Here is a 22156-nt window from a genome sequence, read left to right on the forward strand (position 1 = left end):
AGGTGTTGCAGAATTGGTTCTGAAGAAGTCATACCTGGAGTTCAAACACAACTCCCGACACAATGTTGCCAATCCTGTCGACTTTCTCCTGCACTTTCTGTTTTTTCCCCTTTTGTGATATTGACCAGTGCTATAAAATCTTACATATTTCATTCAAATTGCAGAACTTAAACAAAAGATACTCTCTAAAAAGGCTGTTGCATCTCACTGTTAGAATGTTGTAATGGAGGGAGTGTTTCCCAGAGCTCACGGCGCCCAGGAAAAGCCTCTACTCAGAAGGGACAGGGAAGCAGAGCAACGCATGCGCAGCTGCCATCTCAGGGCTTTGTGGGTAGCGGCCATCATGAAAGAATCTGAAAACAGAACGAGGGTGTGAGAGAGAATTGGAGAAGAAAAAAAAAGTTAAGCGGAAGGAACAGTGCAGCCGGGAAAGGTATGTGGAGAGGAGCGGTGACTAAATTCTTTCACCCGAGTTGAATTTTGAGGATTTTGTACAGCGCTTGGAAATAAACCGACGGGGTAGAGTGCGAAGCAACTGCGCTGCTTGTGTAGTACAGGCCCGAGCTCCCACAAAGGGACCTGGGAGGCTTTCCTCTTCTCTATTTATGTCTGGAAGGGGCAGTGCTGGTCTCTGACTGGATTGTTTGGGACCTGGGAAATGAATGGAGTTTTGTGAATGGGCCTCCCCGCGCTTCACAATGTTACTGCACATTCCAGAGCAGCGATTGGTCTTCCAGGAGCCAGCTACATTTGTTTATGATGTCACAATAAGCATTGTAATGGCCCAGAGCTCGAGCTCGCGATCCCCCGTCAACCTGAGCAACAGCTGGAGGACCCAGTTTGCCTTCGTCGATCCCACTGGCAACGAGGCACAACATTAGCTGATCACTCAACCCGGCAGCGAGGAGCATCCTGTGCTTTTTTAAAAAACATCTTTAAACGCATTAAACGGAGCACAGTGCTACGAACGTTCTCACTTCGACCTTAGCTTCCTGTTGAACTGTTACAATAAAAGATTTGCACGTAACAGTTAACTTTAGGGTTTTCAGTACACGTAACTTGAAAACATCCCACATAGTTTTGGTCTCACCTCCGTTGTCGACAGAATGCCCAAACGGATGTGTCTGCAAAATGCTCTGCAAAGCACAACTGACAGCTAATTTGTCCACATATGTCAGATAGATGGGTAGGTTTCTTTTAGTTGAGAATGAAATGTTGTTTAGGAGACTGCCATCGTATCTTTGTTTTCACGGAGACCATAGAATAAATAGATGGGGTCCTTCGTTTTCTTCAAATAATATAACACACTATAGATAGCAGAAATGTGTTCTCATTTTAACAGCAACTTTCTGATCATCTTGTTAAAATTATTAGACTCAATTGCAACATTGAATCCCATGGGATTAAAGAGATCGTGTCATTGCGTATACAAGGCAATTAAAATTTACTGTGGAGGAGTGTGAGGTGATGCATGATGAATCAGGCAAGGCAAAAATCAGCTAAATGGCACAATTTTCACGATACAAGAACAGAAATATCAAGGTTTGCAATTGCATTTTTTTGGTGGTAGGGTTTTGATGAGACCATTTAAAAGCTTATAGGATTGTGTAAGATTTAAGGGATACTTCTATTTATTAATAGAGACACGGAGTGTAAAAGTGAGCAAGTAATGATTGTACTTGTGGAGGTTACTGTTTGGGCCTCCTCTCGAGTATTGTGTTCTTTTCTTTATTGGGGCTGAGATGTGAAGGCCTTGAACAGGATTCAGAGGTGATCTATTACAATTGTACCCAAGGTTAAGTAGCTTCGGTAATGTTGAAAGATCGGAGAAGTTGGGATTGTACACTGGAGGAGTTTTGTTAGGTACCGTATTCAAAATCATTGAGTTTTGATGGAATAGATAGTGGCAAACCTTTTTACTGGTTTTGTAGCTACCCAGAAGATACCCAGTCAATATTCCAGAAGAGACAGGTCTGACAATATTTGCAAAAGAAGAAAAATTTTTTTTGCTGAGTGAATTTTATTTGAGAATCTAGAAAGCACTGCCTAAATTAATGATGAAAGAAGTTCCAATAGTAATTTAAATGGACATAATTATGTGTTTGCAAAATCTGAAAGTCTAAGGGGCAAGAGCAGAAGAGTAGAATTTATTGAATAGATCTGTCAAAGATCTGGTGTAGTAGGCACACAGACTGAAAGTCCTCTTTCTGTGCTGTATGATTGGTAGAATTTTCACCTAATTGCGATTAGCCACCAAATTTGAACATAAGGGTTGTATCCAAACCACAGGAGAGGCAATAGTATAAAAAGGGCTCAGCACAGAATTGGAAGGTCAGGAATGTCCTATGTAGTAACATTCATTGCCTTTGGTTATGTAAGTGTAACATTAGATAATAGCTTTTCCACATTATCTGTTCTTTGTTACTGAAGTAACAAATTGCTGTCGAAGAGACTATTTACATAAGTGAATATTTATGAAAAGTGGTAATAGAATTATAGAATCCCTAAAGTGTAGAAAGCGACCATTCAGCCTATTGAATCTGCACCAGTTCTCCAAAGAGCATCCCTCTACCCTGTCTGCATAACCTTGAATTTAGCATAGCTAACCCAGCTAGCCTGCACAACCCTGAACACTACGGGGCAATTTAGCATAGCCAATCAATGCTAGACAATGTCCTGAATGTGTAATTTTTCTGAAGTCTTGATTCATTTCCATTGTCATTAAATTATTTGCATGGTCAATGTTGACTTCTCTCACACAATTGAAATAAGTAGACTCACTTTAATTGCATACATGTGACAATTTTAACTCTAAATACTTTGCATTAATATAGAGTCTTACAAGTTGGGTAAGATAGGTTTAAGAAACAGTCACTGCCTTCATGTAGGGAAAAGCTAAAAGTAGACTGTGCTTTAGTACAGTCCACAAGGAGTAATGAGATAATGTTTAAGGCAGTTTTGCTTTTGATATTATCTGAGATGTAAATGTTAGCTTATCAGCCAGAATAACATTCCTGTTCTTACTGAATTGTGCCATGGATCCTTTTACAGCTACTTGACTGGCCATGTGGGGCCTAGATTTAACATCTTATCTAATTCAAAGTTAACATATAAATAAAATATCTGCACTGCTGAAATTGACAATTGCGCAACTGCATAAATCCAAATACAGTACTGCGTACACAGTTCTTGTTTCTTTGTACAGTTAGTATGCTATGTGCTAACCTCTTAGTTTTACTGTCTATATTTACGGTTAAGTAATACAAGTTGTAATGTCTTAGTTTAGATTTAAAAGTAATTGCCTTTGGAAAAATATCTAGTTTAAATACTGGCCTTTCAACTGAGATTATAATTTTAATTTACTGTGGGCCACTAGAAGGTAAGTTTGGGCCAGTTGAATCTAGTGCTGACTGCCCAAAACTGCTCCTAATTTGTCATTCATCGTACAATGCCACAAAAGTCTACTGATAGATCATGCATTTAAATGTGCATTTAAGCATATAAAGTGTTAGAGAGTGATTGAGAGAGGAATGGTATCCATCAGAGACCAAAAAGGGGGTTGATAGATGGAGGCAGGGGGCATAACTGAGGTTTTAAATGAATGTTTTGCATCTGCTTTTACAGAAGTGGAGAGGGCTGCCCATGCCATGGTGACAGAGGAAGAAACTGTCACTAGAAGGGATAAAAATTAATAAGGAGGAAGTCTTGGGTAGTTCTTGGCCCTTAAAGTTGATAAAGCTGAACGAATGACTTGCATTCAAGATTTAGAAGGAAGTGAGACTAGAAATTGAAAACTGAAGGATAGAAAACTGGCCGTAGTATTTCAGTCTTCCCTGGATTCTAGGGTTGTGCCAGAAGACTGGAGAATTGCCAACATTATGGCCTTGTTCAAAATAGATTGTAAGGATAATTCCAGCAATGATAGACCTGTTTGGTTAACTTTGGTACTGGGGAAATGTTTGGACGGTTATTTGTCATAGAATCAGTCACATGGAAAAAGATGGGTTGATTACAAAGAGACAGCATGGATTTCTAAAGGGGATATCATGTTTAACTAACATGCTGGAATTTTTTGAGGAGGTAAAGGAAAGGGTTAACAAGGATAAAACTTTTGATGTGGTACACACATGGATTGCCAGAAGGCATTTGATACAGTCCCTCACAATAGATTTGTGAGGAAGGTTACAGACCATGGTAAAGATGGGATATGGATACAAGATTGGCTGAGAGATAGAAAATAGTCGATGAATTTTTTTTCGGGATGGAGGTAGGTTTGTAGTGAAGCATTAGGACCTCTACATTTCCTGATATATATAAATAATCTGGATTTGGTGTGCATGGGACAATTTCCAAGCTTGCAGATGACAAAGCAGGGGATACAATTCTAAAGGTAGTGCAGGAGCAGCAGGACGTAGCTATATGTGTGCACATATCATTGAAATAGGCTGTGCAGATGGAAAGAGCAGAAAATAAAGCATGTAAATTCTCCTTTCCTAAAAAGGGCAGAGATTGCAAAAGAAGGAAATGATTTTGAACAATTATTGTTTGACTTCATCAGAAGTATTGTGCATGTCATAGAATTGAAAAGATGTGAAGGCATCGGAAAGAATGCAAAGCTGATTTGTAAGAATACCTTCAGGAGTGAGAAGGTACTGATATGAGGACAGATTAAAGAAACAAAAACAGAAATTGCTGGTGAAACTCTGCAGATCTTGGAGCATCTTTAGAAGCGGGCAGAGTTAACATTTCAAGTCTAGTGTTTCTTCATCAGAACTGTTGGCAGATTGAAGAGGTTGGGACTGTGCTCTCTGGTGAGAAGGTGGCCAAGAGGAGATCTGACTGAGATTTTCAAATTCTTGAGTGAGCTGAACAGAGTAGACACAGAAGTTATTTCCACTTGTAGAAGAAACACGTGGAGGGAATAGAATTAAAATGATGTGCAAATAAAACAAGTGTGATGTGAGAAAAGAAAGCGTTCTCACACAGTGAGTTGTTAGGATATGGAACACACTGCCTGGTAATGTGGTAGAGTAAGCTTCAACTGAGGCATTCAAAAGGGGATTAAATGGCATTTTGGATTGTAATGGTTTTGGAGCGATTTGGGGAAAAGACAGGAGATTGACACACCGTAATGGAGCTACTACAGGCACAATGGGCTAAATGGCCACATTAAACACCATAATAATATGATTCTGTGAAAAAAAACAATAGATACTGGAAACTTATTAGTAGAATGGTAACTAAATGAATTATCCAAATTCAAATTCAGCAATGTAAATAAAATGTTAAAGGAGGACTTTTTGTGCTCTGAATTGTATTATCATATTACTTTAATTGCTTTAATTGAACAGTCTTGAGGAGTTGCTGTAATTACCATAGTGTAGCAGGGGCATTCTTGGGGCATAGAGAAGGGAACATTGCTCAGTGTGTGATTGTTTCTTCTTTACTTGCTCTGTGAGCTCTAGATATTGACACGAGTTGCCTGGAGTGGAAAGTGATCCATTTGATGGCATTGCCATACTTTACTTTGAACACAAAAGGTATGCAGCCACTTGTAATTATTGTTTACTTCAAAAAGAAGTCAGAAGAAGACTTGTTGGTGGCACGGTGGCACAGTGGTTAGCACTGCTGCCTCACAGAGCTAGAGACCCAGGTTCAATTCCCGCCTCAGGCAACTGTCTGTGTGGAGTTCGCACATTCTTGCCGTGTCTGCGTGGGTTTCCTCTGGATGCTCCGGTTTCCTCCCACCGTCCAAAAATATGCAGGTTAGGTGAATTTGCCATGCTAAATTGCCCGTAGTGTTAGGTGAAGGGGTAAGTACTTCCAGCCCCTAAGAGAAGAAAATCCACCTCCTCTCAGTCTTAAATTGGTAACTCTTTATTCTGAGACTATTCCGTCTGGTCATAGACTCTTCCATGAGGTGAAACTTCCTCTCAGCATTTACCCTGTCAGGCTCCTTCGGAAACCTAATATGTTTCAATGAGATCATTCTTCTGAACTCCAGTGAGTAGAGCACCGACCTGTTTAGCCTTTGCTCATAAGACAGTCCCTCCATACCAAGGGTTACTTTAGTGAATGTTCTCTGAGCTGTCTCCAATGAAATGAAATCTCCCTTTAAATAAGAGGACTAAATCCATCAGTACCTTAGATATGATCTCACTAGCACCTTGTACAGTTGTAGTAAGAATTTTCCCTTCTTTTATATTTGGAAACCATAATCTAATCAAGCAGTGTGGCTTCATGAAATGGAAATTATGTTTGCTAATTTATTAGAGTTGTTTTTTAAAGGAAGTCTCAATCAGAGTAGATAGAGGGGAACTGGTAGATGCACTATATTAGGACTTCTGAAGGTGTTCAACAAGATACCTCACAAAAGGTTACGTTGTAAGATAAGAGCCCACAGTATTGGAGGTAATCTGTCAGCATGATAGTGCATTGGCTCATGGGCAGGAAATAGCAAGTGGGGATAAGGGGTTCTTTTTCAAGTTGGAGAGGTCTAAATGAACACCTTAGAAAATGAGTCTGGAGAGAGTGTTGTGGGGAATTAGGAAGTTGTGGGAGGAGCTAAACAGATATTTTGCATCACTCTTTAAAGTTGAAGATACTTTGAACATTCCAGTCATACTAAAGAATACAGAGAGGAATTATTACCTTTTTGGTTCTGCATTCTAATTTAGCACAGATCATATTCTGTCAGCAGAATCTCTTTCCTCTTTCTACTGATATTGTTGGTACCTGCGTGGACCACGAAATCTGGAACTTTTCCCTCCCAGCCCAAGTTCCTCTGCAGCCCAGATGAGATATCCTGAACCCAGACACCAGGTCAGCAACACAGCCTTTATTCTCAATCCTGGCCAGAGAGAACACTGTCTATTTCTCTTACTGTACTATCCCTGACTACGACTGCATTTCTACCCCCACCCAGTTGAAAGGCTCCCTGTACCATGGTACTGTGGTCAGTTTGCTCAGTCTCCCTAAAGCTGCTGCTGTCATCCACGAAGGGAGCAAAAATCTCAAACCGTTTAGACAAGCTTAAGGGCTGAGGCTCCTTCAACACTGCACCCTGTATACCTCTACCTGCCTCCCTTGTAGTCATATCCACCTACCCCGGCCCTGACATAATTCGTGATAGTTAATCTAAGGAGTGTGACTATGTTCTGAAACATAGCGTCTCGGTAACTCTTCCCTCTCCCTAATATGTTGCAGTGTTCAACTCTCAGACTCCAGGTCAACAACTCTGAACTGGAGTTCCTCAAGCAGACCGCATTTGCTACCAATGTTGTCACTATGAACCACAATGGGGTTCACCAGCTCCCACATCATACGGGTACAGCATATCACCTGACCCTGCATCTGTATTTTATTTGCATCTCCATTGTATTTACTTGGTTCTTATTTTTTTAAAAGGAAACCTCCTGGTTGTTCAGTTTGTAACCTGTAAGTATTTCCTTAATTACCTTCAATCTGAAAGTAACCTCTAAATAGATAGTCAAAGTAGCAGCTGTTACCGAACACTGTCCTTACGACTTTGAGATGATGTCACTTTGTTTTGTGGGCCCCTGATCCTGGACTTCAATTAATCCCGTTTCAAAAATAAATCTACAAACAATGAACCAGAAAAAATAAGCAAAACGCACATCTTCAGCTCTGCACTGAATTCCCATCTGATCCAAAATCTCTGGACTATATCCTCACTTGGGCTGTGTCTCACTCCCAATGTGCTCTCTCCTTCCTGGCCATGCAAAGTGTTCTGATGGCTTGTTGAATAAACTGCTGTTGCCCATTGTATCTCTGCATAAACTGGAAGCATAGAATCCCTACAGTGCAGAAGCAGGCCATTTGGCCCATTGAGTCTGCGCTGACCCCCCTGAAGAGTATCCACCCAGCACACCACCTATCCCTGTAACCCTGTATTTCCCATAGTTAACCCACCTAACCTGCACACCTCTGAACACTACGGGGCAATTTAGCATGGCCAATCTAACTTGCATATCTTAGGACTGTGGGAGGAAAGCAGAGCGCCTGGAGTAACATCGCCATGTGGGAGAAGTTGTAGTGAGACTGGACCTTAACCTGAACTGCTGTAATGAAATGAAGGTTACAAAGTGGGAAACAAAATTTTTAATTGTATAAACTAAATTAAGTGGGTTGTTTCATCAGCATTGCCTGCTATGTTTCATGAAATACAGAGGTTTGACTACCAGGCAAAAAGCATTAAATGCCCCAGGAGAAGAAAGATGACTAAGCGACATTTCAACACCAGAGCCAACAAGAGTGTTGAAGAGGCCATTTGTTGATTTTTTTTTTGGTAAATAGCCAGTTAAGAAATGTCTATCATATATTTTTGGTTTATAGTTTTGTAAAACTCCCCCCCCCCCCCCCCCCCCATGACTAAACTACTTCTCATGCCCTTCTCCCTCATGTAGAATCATCAAACTGTTACAGCACAGAAGCAGACCAGTCAGCCCACTATGATCATTGCACGTTTCTGTAAGAGCAACTCAGCTAGCCCAACATCACTGCCTTTTCTCCATAGTCTGCAAAACTCTTCTTCTGTACAATTATATAATTCCCTTTTGAAAGCCACTGTTACCACCACGCTGTCAGGCAGTGCTTTGTAGGTCTGGCCACTCACTGTGGAAAGACCTTTCCTCAGCTCACCTCTGGTATTTAGGGCTCACCTGTAGTTTATGTGCCAGTAACCTTATGTCAGTGTCATATGATCCTCAACCCTGCAACCAATGTGAACAATTTCTCCCTGTCTACTCTATGCAAATCCTTGTGATTTAGAGCACCCCTACATTTAATCACAACCCACAACTTCCCTTCTCCAAGGGGAATGGACCCCAGTTTTGCCAGTCTGTCTCCAGCTGAGACCAAAACAGTGAGGTTCACGAATATACATCATTGCTTTTGTACTGTGCTTGTATTTTCAATGCCTGTAATCACATTAGTACTTATTAACAGGACTGTAACATTGTGGTTCTCCAGGCATAATGGTGCAGGACTTATGGAAATATGCAGTGTCAAGATGCTGACTTGTGGCACACTCCTTCTGTTTGACTATATCTAAGCAGTATATGAGTCGGTCCCCTCATAAGTAAATTGTCATAGATATTCAGAGAATTGGCTGTTCATGTTGCTGTTGGTGCTTGGGGGGAAAAGTTATCCAACTGCACCATCATCCGACTTCCTCTTGACATATTGGATTTTGCACGTTTGGTGTAGATGCTGTTTATTTTGCTGAACCAAATTTCTTTCTTGCATATGGGCCTGTGGTTGCCGTGTTTTCCCAAGAGAGGTGGTCTGTAATGCTGAAGTTTGTATGGTTCTTTTTGTTAGGGTGACCTTATCACTTGTGCTGACTGCCATAAATGCTGTTTGCCCAGTGATAGTTCCACGTCGAAAAATTATTTGGAACCTTTGTAATTGCCCATGTGGAAGACATGACCTCTTCATCTAAAATACCTTTTTCTCTTATCTCAATTTTGGACGTTATGTTTACTTACTAAATATGAATTAAGTAAACTAAGAACTGCAAAGCTGATGATTAGATTAGATTCCCTGCAGTATGGGAACAGGTCCTTCGGCCCAATAAGTCCACATTGACCCTCCGAAGAGCAATCCACCCAGACCCACTCCCCTAACCCTACACTCACCCCTGACTAATGCACCTAACACTGTGGGCAATTTAGCATGGCCAAATCATCTGACCTGCACATCTTTGGATTGTGGGAGGAACCCGGAGCACCCGAGGAAACCCACGCAGACACGGGGAGAATGTGCAATCTCCACACAGATGGTCGCCTAAGGCTGGAATCAAACCCAGGTCCCTGGCACTGTGAGGTAGAAGTGCTAACCACTTAGCCACCGTGCCGCCCAATTCAATTTATGTTTGAATAAATTGAGAAAGAGCTGGTTCTTTTGCAGTTAAGAATTGATCTGAAAATGTTGTGTGAATGGAAAGTGAATACATACGATAATATTGCTATGAAGTTAAAGCACGTAGTGACAAATGTAGCGGTTTTATTTCGAGTTATGGAGATTTTGTAGTTAAGAGATGTGCTTATCAAAAGTAAGCAAAAAAAAAACATTCTTCTTATTATGAAGTAGCCAGAACATAAATTGCAAAAGAAGTGGTTCATTCGGTTTCATTCCTTGTATTAGTGTTGGAAAAGAAAGTACTGATGAATATACCTTCTGCTTCCTGCACTTCATCCTGTAGTTGGTACATACTGCTGCTATTGTATATTGGTGGAGGAGGAAATGAATTTTTGTGGATGATCAATCAAATGAGCTGCTTTGTCCTGGAAGCTGTCAAGCTTCTTGAGTATTTTTGGAACACTCATTCAGGCGAGTGGGGAGTACTTAATCACGAAGGACAAAGTATATGACTGCTATTGGAGACATTGGTTGAAATATTCCAGAACTCTTTGAGGATTCCAGAGAATCGGAAGTGTAATAGTGTAACAGCCCTGTTCAAGAAGGGAGGGAGTCAGAAATCAGGAAACTAGGCCAGTTAGCCTAACTTTTGTCGCTGACAAAATGCTGAAGCCCATTGGTATGGAAAAGTTAGCAGGACATTTAACAAAACTTAGCGCAATTCAACGGAGTCAGTATGGTTTAATGAAGGGAAAGTCATGTTCGATAAATTTAGTAGAGTTTTTTGTGGATATAACAAGCAGAGGGGAACTGATGGATGTAATGTGTTTGGAATTCCAGTACGCATTTGAAAAGGTATCTTACAAAAGATTATTTCACAAGACAGGGATAATGTATTAATATGGATTGGGAATTGGTTAACACACCGAGTCAGGATTATGAGTCTTTTTCAGATTGAAAAGACTGGAAGTGCTACAAGAGTCTGTCCTTTTTATCACCTATGTTAATGACTTGGAGCATGACAGTATGTGTAATGTATCCTGTTATTCTGGTAATAGCAAAATAGGTGGGAAGGCATGCATGTTGTGATGAAGACATATAAGATCTCTACAATGGGATATAGATAGGTTGAGCGAGTTGGCAAAAACATGATAGAGTTTAATGTAGGAAATTGCGAGGACATGAACTTTGGTAGGAAGAATCTAAAGGCAGACTATTATTTAAATGGAGAGATACTCCAAAAAGGTGCAGCACATAGAGATCTGGGTGTTCTTGTGCATGAAACACAAAATGTTAGGGTACAGGTGTATCAAGTAATTAAAGTGCAATTTTAGCTTTTTATTGTTAGGGAATTGGAGTTTAAAAATAATGAAGCCTTGTTACAGCTGCACAGGCTGTTGGTGAGGGGGCATCTGATTTTAGAATAGACAGGTCAATCTGTTATAACTTGGGTTTCATCAACACAAATTTACTGTAATGCGATTGACAAATTGTGGGGCACTGTTTCTACAGTGCAAACTTTTAAAATGTGTGTTGGCTGTAATGTGATTGTGGCACCAACACTTTAAGCATTGTTTCTAAAGCACATTTTTTCTATAACAGGGTTGCACAAGAACACACCCATCACAAGAACAGTTATGAAGAACTGACTGTATTGGTATTGTAGACAGTTCAAAAGATATTCACAAAGCTTATTCTTATGATGAAGGAGTTGACTAAAGAATGGCTAAACAGGAACTCTATTCATTAGTGTTTAGAAGAATGAGGGCTGATCATATTGAAACTTGCAGGATTCTGAGGGTTTTTGACAGAATGGCTGTTGAGAAGATGTCCCCACTCATGGGGAACCTTGAAGTAGCAGACGTAGTTGCAGAATATTGGGCATTTATTTAAAGCTGAGATGTGAATTTTTTTTCTCCCAGAGGGTCTCAAATTCTGCTGTGAAGGCTGGGTCTGTTGAAGTATTTAAAAATGTGGATGGCTTTTTGAAACATGAAGATGTTGAAGGTAATGAGCAGTTGATATAAAAGCAGAGTTGAGACCTGTAGCAGATCAGCCATGATCTCATGGATGGCATGGATGTCTTGAGGGGCTGAATGGCCTACTCCTGCTATCACTTTCTTGGATCGAATCCCTACAGTGTGGAAACAGGCCATTTGGCCCAACAAGTCCACATTGACCCTCCGAAGGGTATCCCACCCACTCCCCTACTCTATTACTCTACATTTCCCCTGAATGATGCACCTAACCTACTCATCCTTGGACAGTATGGACAATACAGCATGGCCAATTCACCTGACCTACTAATCTTTGGACTGTGGGAAGAAACCAGAGTATCTGGAAGAAACCCACCCAGAGACAGGGAGTATGTGCAAACGCCATGCAGATAGTTGCCCAAGGCAGGAATCGAACTCGGGCTTCTTGCGCTGTGAGGTAGCAGTGCTAACCACTGAGCCACCATGTTGCCCCAAAAGAGTTGCTGTATAGGGTTGCGCTTTCACTGGAAAGTCAGGAGTGAGTTATTTGCTACAAGATTCCTAGCCTCTCACCTGCTCCTGTAACTACAGTATTTATATTGGTAATCCAGTTCTGTTTCTGGTAATTAGTAACCCCTAAGATGTTGTTATTGCATTCTTCTGTCTGCATTGGATTTCAAATTGCTGGCAAAGATATAACTATGGACTTTTGTATTTTAGCATTTGTTAAAAAAACAAAGGAATTAAAATGAAAGCCAACACAATAATCACCAAATTACTAGCTCACTGAATGAATTTAAATATATTCAAGGCACTTTCTTTTGTAATTTACCTGGAATAATGAGCAGAAGGCACAACCCTTCCTTTTCCCAACTCTGTCTCTGATCATAAAGCTTTCCTGGTATCTTCGTGGGTAATTCCCCAGTGTGATGCGAATCAGCAAAATCTTGGGATGGTTCGCAATAACCAATCTCTTAGCGAGTTTTGAGAAGATTTGTAGCTCAGATTGAGGTTTTGGCTGTAAGTTTGCTCACTGCGCTGGAAGGTTCATTTCCAGATGTTTTGTCAACCTACATGTAACATCTCCAGTGGACCTCCAGGAGAAGCAGTGCTGATAATTCCTGCTTTCTGTTTATATGTTTGGGTTTCTTTGGGTTGGTGATATCATTTCCTATTGTGACATCATTTCCTGTGGTGTTTTCCTGTCGATGCTGGTTTGAAGTTCCCCATTGGCTGTCGCTCTACTATGACATCTAGGAATGGCAGTTTATTGTTCATTTCCTCCTCTTTAGTGAATTTTATGCCAGTAAGGATATTATTGATGGTCTTGAAGTTTCCTCTAATTTGCTTCATTTAGTGATGACAAAGGGGTCATTCACGGACCCAAACAACATGTATGTACAAAATATCGAACTACAGAAGCAATCATCCCAACATCCACAAACAAAACTGCATCAGAACATTATTTCAACGAGGCAACACACACACTGCAGCACAGAGGAACTATGCAGAGCAGAGGAAAATCACTTCTGTGGTGTATTCAAAAAGAATGTGTACTCAATGAACACAGTCCGCCGATTTCTCAACAACAAACCCAAACAAGCAGACAAAACACGTCCAGAAACCCCAGCTACTCCCCTATATCAGAGACATCTCGGAAATTACTGCCAGACTACTCAGACCCCTTGGCATCATGGTATCCCACAAACCCATCAATACACTAAAACAGCAGCTAATGAACTTGAAAGACCTTATACAGACAACAAACAGAAACTAATGTCATTTACAAAATACCTTGCAAGAACTGTGACAAACAGGCAGAAAACTAGCCACCAGGATACATGAACATCAACTAGCCACAAAATGACATGACCCTCTCTCACTCGTTTCCTTACATACAGATAAGGAAGGACACCACTTTGACTGGGACAACACATCCATCCTAGGACAAGCCAAACAGAGACACACACGAGAATTCCGAGAAGCATGGCATTCCAACCGGAACTCCATCAACAAACACATCAAGTTAGACCCCATCTAACACCCCCTGAGAAAAAGAACAGGAAATGAAACAACATCACCACAGAAAATGACATCACCAACCCAAAGAAACCCAAACATATAAATAGAAAGCAGGAATTATCAGCAGTGCTTCGCCCAGACGTCCACTGAAGATGTTACCTAGTAGGGTGATGAAATGATCCTTCCAGCTCAGCAAACAAACCTACATCCAGAACCAGTCTCTGCACTGATGAAGTCCATACATACCCTTGGATAAAGGCTGACAAATATCAAAACTTCCACCAGTGTTTCTTCAAAATTTTTTGATTTTTGTGCACAACCTGTTCACCTCAATGCACATTATCTTCTAAGCAGTCTGTAGGATCCCTCTCACGTTATGCTTACCTTAGATGAAACATTGGCTGCCTGTTATTAGATGTTAAACTCAACTGCAGAGTAAGTGTCAAATGAGGACAGGAATAGGTTCATTGTGCTAATGGCAAGGGAGAAGAAACAACCAGTTATTAATTATTGCATAAGCAGGCCATGATACTTTTGAGTTACCAGTTGTAATATATTTATCTACCCTATTGTCCCATCCTTTTGTGAGCTAGTCGAATTGGTAATAAAGATGTTCTGATTAAAAACAACACAGCTAAATGAAATACAAGTGCAGTAAACTCTGGCTGATGAGTAATACTGACAATCTGAATGGTGGGATTTCTATGAGATTTCTAAGGTCTTTTTAATGATGTTTGGTATTCCATTTGAGCACTGTATAAAAAGGGTCCCAGTGCATCTAAAGTGCTGTCTCCATTATTAACTTGATACTTCTAAAATAAAATCATAATAATACCTCTTTAAAATGTGTGAATGGATTACTTGTATATCATAACTGGACCATAATGATGATTATTGTATTCGTGTCACATTTATATTTGTGTCTTACTCTTCTTAACTTTTTATTGAAGTATTGCTATGCTTCCATCGCTGGGATATTTATTAATAAACTGTAGTTCAAAACTAGTTGCAAAGCATCTTAACAACCTGAGATTGGGAAATAAAAATGGAAAACTTTCTAATGGTGGAGAAAAGAATGATTTTCTGAGACAATTGATATCTGTATCATGACAAATTAGTAAAATCTTTCCAACCTGACTTTGGAATGTTACCTTATGGCACTTGGTAGCAATCTTGAGAATATGACACTAGCTGTCTCTAATTTTAACTCCAAAATAATGAGCTTTTAATAGAATCTGTCTTGAAACATTTTATGTGAATAATTTGGGCTTAACTACTTTGTTTTGTAATTTGTAATGGTAGGCAAGAACAAAATCTAGAAAATGTCAGAAATTTATAGGTTTATCAGTATTCCTTAAGTGGAGGGGGAAGGTCTGATAATTGGATGTGCAGCCTTTCAACTGAAGGCTGAGAGAAAATGGTATTTTAGTCAATGAGGGGAAGAGAGGAGGGGGTGGCATGCCAATGTAATTAATTGTTGAAGACAGAGGCTTAACATGTTTATGTAAACTGTATAACTAGACAAAAGATCATTGTCATTAAAATGGATTAGCAGTAAAATGATGCAGGCATAAGAGAATAAGGAGGGGTGAAAAGTTCCATATACAACAAAAACATTGAAAAAAAATCCACAGATTTGACATATTAAACATGAAATACAAGTAAGGCATAATGAAAACACCAATCTCTGAGAGAGCGTGAGTGAGTCTGCGTTTGTCTTCATTCACTGCTCTGCTCCGACAAAGGGTCTCTAATACATGGAGCATCAGTCCACATCCTCACTATGTGTCTTTGCTTTAATGTTCAAACAGTTTCATTCCTTTCTCTTTATCCTGAATATAGCACTGTCTATTTTGTGGAGTGTGGAGAAAACAACTGCATTAATATAATAACTTATTTGGGTGGTGAAAATATGGTAAGGTATATTGACATTTCCACTGCAGGCTGTTCTGTGTCTTTTATGTCCCTCAAACAATGATGGAGTGAAAAATAGTAACTGTGTATTGGAATAGTTATCACTGAACAGGAAATGCTGGCTCAGACAGGAGGACATTGTGGTGTTTGGTGTTTATATTTTATGACCAAAGCATCTTTCACATTGACCTGAAATTGTGATAGTCTAGCACTCTTTGGTTTTGCACAGGGATGCTTGCTTAACATATGTAAATGGGGCTTCGGTTGCTTGAATTTGTAATTAATGTGAGGGGTAGGCAATGCCTACTGTATTAAGATGGGTGTTTCAGTGGTATTGTGGAATGTACAGTTAATGCTGGATTGATATCCCAAATATTTCATTTGGCTGCTTTTGGAATCAAGAAGAATTTCTTGGAAGTAATAACTTCAATACTGGAGTAGATTCCATGACAGTGTGAGTTTATATCTTGAGTTTTACATTTGACCAAGTGTCCACAAACTTTCTGGATAGTCACTATTCCTGTATTAATAGTTAAAACCTCATTTTTGTTTGAAAGCCCCTTATTAAGTAATCTATCATGACTTAAGTCGAACTGTGAGGCACAATAACTTGTCTAAGCAGTTGTGTTCAGTAATGATCAAAATTGTTTTACTAATGTGACCTTGCACACTTTCATTTGTAAATTCAGCCCTGTAAATGTAAATCCCCCAAGCAGCCTTGAGATACACCTGCAACCTTGCAATTGCCCACAAATACATTTTGCTGAATTTTTTATATGTAAGGTTAAATTTCAGGTGAGTATTTTAGCTTTTTATCTTATTAGCTCTCAGTGCAGGATGAATGTTCATGATAATTTTTGTGGATGGATCTCATATTTTTGCCATAACTGCTTTCTTTATTGTGAGGGGGAAAATAAGACTGTCTCGGGTTTCAAATTTAACACTAAATCTCCTGGTGGTAACCTGCAGCAACCTTATTTGTCAAACTAATTTTCACCTATTCATTGCTAAATATTTGGAGTAATCTCATTTCTTGTCTGCACTATTTAATGGCCTGCCATCCAGTATGGATTTCATTAACTCTAAAAGTGATGAGAAGTTTCTACCCCATTCTGACTTTGCTGTAGGAAATGTTTTCCAATTTTGTTTCCATGCTGGACCTTGATCTTCTATGCTTCATGGCGATTCCCAAGTTCTGGGCTGTCCAGAAAGGCAAACCACAAACTGCAGAATGGGGAAGCCCTTTGCAGCCAGAGCCAGACCTCCATCTCTGTCACTCAGCTTCACGCCAGCCCACACCTAGCAGCAATCATTCACCCCACTGTTTGTGCTTGGTGCTGCTGTGGGATTGAGCAGGTAGATGGAGGAGACACCAAAGATGCCATGGGTTTAACAGATGGGTTCAGGTCATTGAGTTTGAGCGGTGGAGCCCAAATCTTCACTGATTATAATGATTTGCAGCTGGTTTCAGTCATTCTGGTCATGGGACCCTAGCTGTTGCTGGAAGCTGTTGGATAGAACAGGCTGCAGAGTGAGGAAGTGTTGGGAAGAGGGACCACACTAATTGTCCATGTAGTTGTGTACCTTTGACTTCACTGCCAGCGACAAAGTAGGTAGCTTCTTGTATCAGAGAATATAACTGATATAAGGAGGTATTTTCAGTTGTTTTGAATCAATACTGTTTAAATTTTGGGGTTGCAATATTCACAGCCTCACTTGTCCATCCCAATTTCCAACTCCTTGCTGCCTACCTTCAGCTCGCTACCCTGCTCCATCACTGTTCCCCAAGCGGGCTGGTGAGTGGAGTGAAGGCTAGAATACCGAGCACTGGCAACTAGAGTGGAAAATACATGTATGGAGCAAGCACTCCTTAGAAGTATAACCACCAGTGGCACCACTTATATATCTGTGGGTGCAGTGAGTGCAGAACTCCGGTTCCAGGCACACATCAATGACATCAATAGCACAGACTTCCTGTCCAAGTATAGTTGAGGAGATACAACAGTTGGAATCCATGCTTGTCAGAGGGAAGTGTTTACAATATCTCATTCAGAGCAACATCAGCATGTTTACCAGTCTAACGTAGCATATCCCTTCACTGTTTAAGGTTGTCAGACATGCTCATCACTTCCTGACTTATCCTCCTTTTGCCTCACAAACAGCTTCCCTCACTCTACATTTTCCACCGGGAGGTAGCATTTTAAGAACTACAAATAGAGTTAAGTATCCTCCTTCATACAAATTTCCAGCTGATCCAATATTGATATAATTAATTTCAAAGGCAGAAAGATGACCTGACAGCGGCAATTTGTATGCTTCATTTTGGAATATGAGCTTTTAATTGCTTTATGAATCCTTTTTATTCAATCATGGGATGTTGGCGTCATTGGCTAAGGATATTGGTGAACTAGATTCTTGTTTTACAACAATTGACAGTGGTTACATGGTCCATTAAAGCAGCTTTTCTTTGAATTCAAATATCACCAGTTTAAAATATTGAATTACTTAATAATTAGAATCATAGAATCACTACAGTTCATAAAGAGGTAATTCTGCCCATTGACTCTGCGCTGACCCTCCCCACCCTACCCCTGCATTTCCCATAGCTCATCCACCTAGCATGTCTATCCCTGGTCACTACGTCACAATTTAGCAATGAATTAAGCAATGTGAAAAACCTAGGAGTATGGCCATTTATTCCTTCATGTAATTATTTCAAATGTAAAGACGCCAGAACAATGTGCAAATAGTGAGGAATGAAGATGATTGCAAACTAATGTGTAATGATGTTGCACAATTGCCATCTAATGCAAAACACTTTTACCTTTCATCAATAAAAACGTGAAATGTTGGAAAAACCCAGCAGATTAGGCAACATCTGTGAAAAGATAAAGAGAACATGTCAGTAGTCCTCTTCACAGATGCTGCCTGACCTGCTGAGTATGTCCAGTATTTTTAACAGCTTGTGGAGCATCCATTTGGTGTAAATAAAATTATTCAAATGTTTCTTAGATTCTTTTCGAAAACCGTGAAATGGCACAAGTGACTAATTTCTGATTACTCTGTTATGCCGATAGGACTGAACAGACTCGATTGATTATCGTTCTGAGGCACAATGGAAGAAAGTTCACATTACATCACAATGGTATGCAAGATTTTGTGTTGTTAAATATTTTCTATGAATTAGCAAATTGAAAGAATGCTTTTTTATTTAAGTTATGAATTACAAATTATTTTACAATACATATGTGAATGTTTTCAAATGTTAAAACTCAACAAGTAGTGGTTACCTTTATCTGTGGACACCATTCTGCACTGGCCCTCTTCCCCCTACATGCAACCTCCTCCTGACAGACTTAGGCACTTTGGCCAGATAGCTGTTCTTCAGATATAAGTCTAGGGGATTAATGTCAGCTGGCTGTTGCATTATGAAGCATATAAGTGCTTTAAAACAAATGCAAGTTTTCCAGGCTTGGTATTGGAAAATCATCTTTAGTGTAGTATTTGAATTGATCAAGGAATAGGCTGGTTGAGAGAGCTGCTCGATGAGAAGACGAAAGTGCAGGGAGAAACTGGTTTTAGGCAAGATAGCCAGGGTGAATGCACAGGCCAAGTTTGAAGTTAAAGCCTTGGTTTAAGGGCGAAGTGGCTAGACATAAAGAGTAGGAGGAAGACTTAGTGATGGGAAGGGATTGGAGTTGCTGATGGTCAAGGGTGAGAAAATGGTGAACTTTAAGTTCAACATGGCACCACACTGGGACTACACAGTAAGGTATCAAATTTAAACAGTGTAATGCTGCCTGATGTGCTGAGCATTTTTAGCCTTTTTGTCTTTTAGCCTTTAGCCAGAGAGGGTATCACAGCTACAGAAGCTTCCACTGTTGAGGAAGATCTGCCTACTGAGTCAGTATGGGTGGAAATTAGGAATAGCAAGGGAGCAGTCACCTCTTTAGGGGTTTACTACAAGTCCTCCAATAGCAGAAGGGAGATGGAAGAAAGCATAGCTCGGCAGATTTTGGAAAAGTGTGGACGTAGTAAGGTTGTTGTAATGGGTGAATTTAACTTTCCCAATATTGATTGGAACCTCCTTTGAGCAGAAGATTTGAATGGTGCTGTTTTTGTAAGGTGTGTTCAGGAGGGTTTCCTAACTCAGTACGTTGACAGGCCGACGAGGGGAGAGGCCATACTAGACTTGGTGCTCGGAAACGGGCCAGGACAGGTATCAGATCTTGTGGTGGGAGAGCATTTTGGTGATAGTGACCACAACTGCCTCACATTCTACATAGCTATGGAGAAGGAGAGGATTAGGCAAAATGGGAGGATATTTAATTGGGGAAGAGGAAACTATGATGCGATTAGACATGAGTTAGGAAGCATGGATTGGGAGCAATTGTTCCAAGGTAAAGGCACAATAGACGTGTGGAGACTGGTTAAGGAACTGTTGTTGCAAGTGATGAATAAATATGTCCCTCTGAGACAGGCAAGAAGTGGTAAGATAAAGGAACCTTGGATGACGAGAGCGGTGGAGCTTCTCGTCAAAAGGAAAAAGGTAGCTTACATAAGGTGGAGGAAACTAGTGTCAAGCTCAGCTCTACAGGATTACAGGCAGGCGAGGAAGGAGCTTAAAAATGGTCTGAGGAGAGCCAGGCGGGGGCACAAGAAAGGCTTGACAGAACGGATTAGGGAGAACACAAAGGCATTTTAACTTATGTGAGGAATAAGAGAATGGTCAAAGAAAGAGTAGGGCCAATCTGGGATAGCATGGGGGACTTGTGTGTGGAGTCTGAGGAGTTAGGGGAAGCCCTAAATGAGTTTTGCTTCTGTCTTTACGAAAGAAATGAACTTTGTTGTGAATGAAACCTTTGAAGGGCAGGTGTGCATGCTGAAATGGATAGAGATAGAGGAAGCTGATGTGCTGAAAATTTTGTCAAACATTAAGATTGACAAGTCGCCAGGCCCGGACCAGATTTGTCCTCGGCTGCTTTGGGAAAAGGGAAATGTAATTGCTTCGCCACTTGCACTTTTCATCTTCACTCTCCACTGGAGTTGTACCTGAGGACTGGAGAGAGGCAAATGTAATTCCTGTCTTCAAGAAAGGAAATAGGGAAATCTCCGGCAGTTACAGACCAGTAAGTCTCACATCTATCGTCTGCAAGGTGTTAGAAAGGATTCTGAGGGATAGGATTTATGACCATCTGGAAGAGCATGGCTTGATTAAATGCAGTCAACATGGCTTTGTGAGGGGTAGGTCATGCCTCACAAACTTATCGAGCTCTTTGAGGATGTGACTAGAAAGTTGATGAGGGTCGAGCTGTGGATGTGGTCTATATGGACTTCAGCAAGGCATTTGATTAGGTTCCCTATGGTAGGCTCATTCAGAAGGTCAGGAGGAATGGGATACAGGGGAACATAGTTGTCTGGATACAGAATTGGCTGGTCAACAGAAGACAGCGAGTGGTAGTAGAAGGAAAATATTCTGCCTGGAAGTCTGTGGTGAGTGATGTTCCACAGGGCTCTGTCCTTGGGCCTCTACTGTTTGTAATTTTTATTAATGACTTGGATGAGGATGGGAATTGAAGTTTGGGTCAGCAAGTTTGCAGATGACACAACGGTTGGAGGTGTCGTTGACAGTATAGAGGGCTGTTGTAGGTTGCATCGGGACATTGACAAGATGCAGAGATGGGCAGAGAGGTGGCAGATGGAGTTCAACCTGGATAAATGTGAGGTGATGCATTTTGGAAGGTCGAATTTGAAAGCTGAGTACAGCATTAAGGACAGGATTCTTGGCAGTGTGGAGGAACAGAGGGATCTTGGTGTGCAGGTACATAGATCCCTTAAAATGGCCACCCAAGTGGACAGGGTTGTGAAGAAAACATGTGGTGTTTTGGCTTTCATTAACAGGGGGATTGAGTTTAAGAGTTGTGAGATCTTGTTGCAGCTCTATAAAACTTTGGTTAGACCACACTTGGAATACTGCGTCCAGTTCTGGTCGCCCTATTATAGGAACGATGTGGTTGCTTTGGAGGGGGTTCAGAGGAGGCTTACCAGGATGCTGCCTGGACTGGAGGGCTTATCTTATGAGGAGAGGTTGACTGAGCTCGGACTTCTTTCATTGGAGAAAAGGAGGAGGAGAGGGGACCTAATTGAGGTATACAAGATAATGAGAGGCATAGATAGAGTCTATAGTTAGAGACTATTTTCCAGGGCAGAAATGACTAACACAAGGGGTCATAGGTTTAAGCTGGTTGGAGGAAAGTATAGAGGGGATGTCAGAGGCGGGTTCTTTACACAGAGTGTTGTGAGAGCTTGGAATGCATTGCCAGCAGCAGTTGTGGAGGCAGGGTCATTGGGGACATTTAAGA

At 40.7% G+C, this 22156-nt stretch overlaps 1 protein-coding gene across 3 annotated transcripts in view; it reads left to right on the forward strand.

Annotated features, from left to right (window-relative positions):
• Positions 1–326: 326 nt before the first annotated feature.
• Positions 327–22156, forward strand: part of znf148 (zinc finger protein 148) — a 61190-nt gene continuing 39360 nt past the window's right edge. For 2 of the 3 annotated variants that reach the window (XM_060827161.1, XM_060827158.1), the window contains exons 1-2: positions 327–433; positions 18872–18939. The gene's annotated coding sequence lies outside the window, so the exon portion shown is untranslated. Of the gene's footprint in view, positions 434–5465; positions 5541–18871; positions 18940–22156 lie in introns of all 3 variants that reach the window. The other variant, XM_060827159.1, reaches the window with a different exon arrangement.

This window comes from Hemiscyllium ocellatum, chromosome 7 (assembly GCF_020745735.1).
Source record: "Hemiscyllium ocellatum isolate sHemOce1 chromosome 7, sHemOce1.pat.X.cur, whole genome shotgun sequence".
Classification (NCBI taxonomy): domain Eukaryota; kingdom Metazoa; phylum Chordata; class Chondrichthyes; order Orectolobiformes; family Hemiscylliidae; genus Hemiscyllium; species Hemiscyllium ocellatum.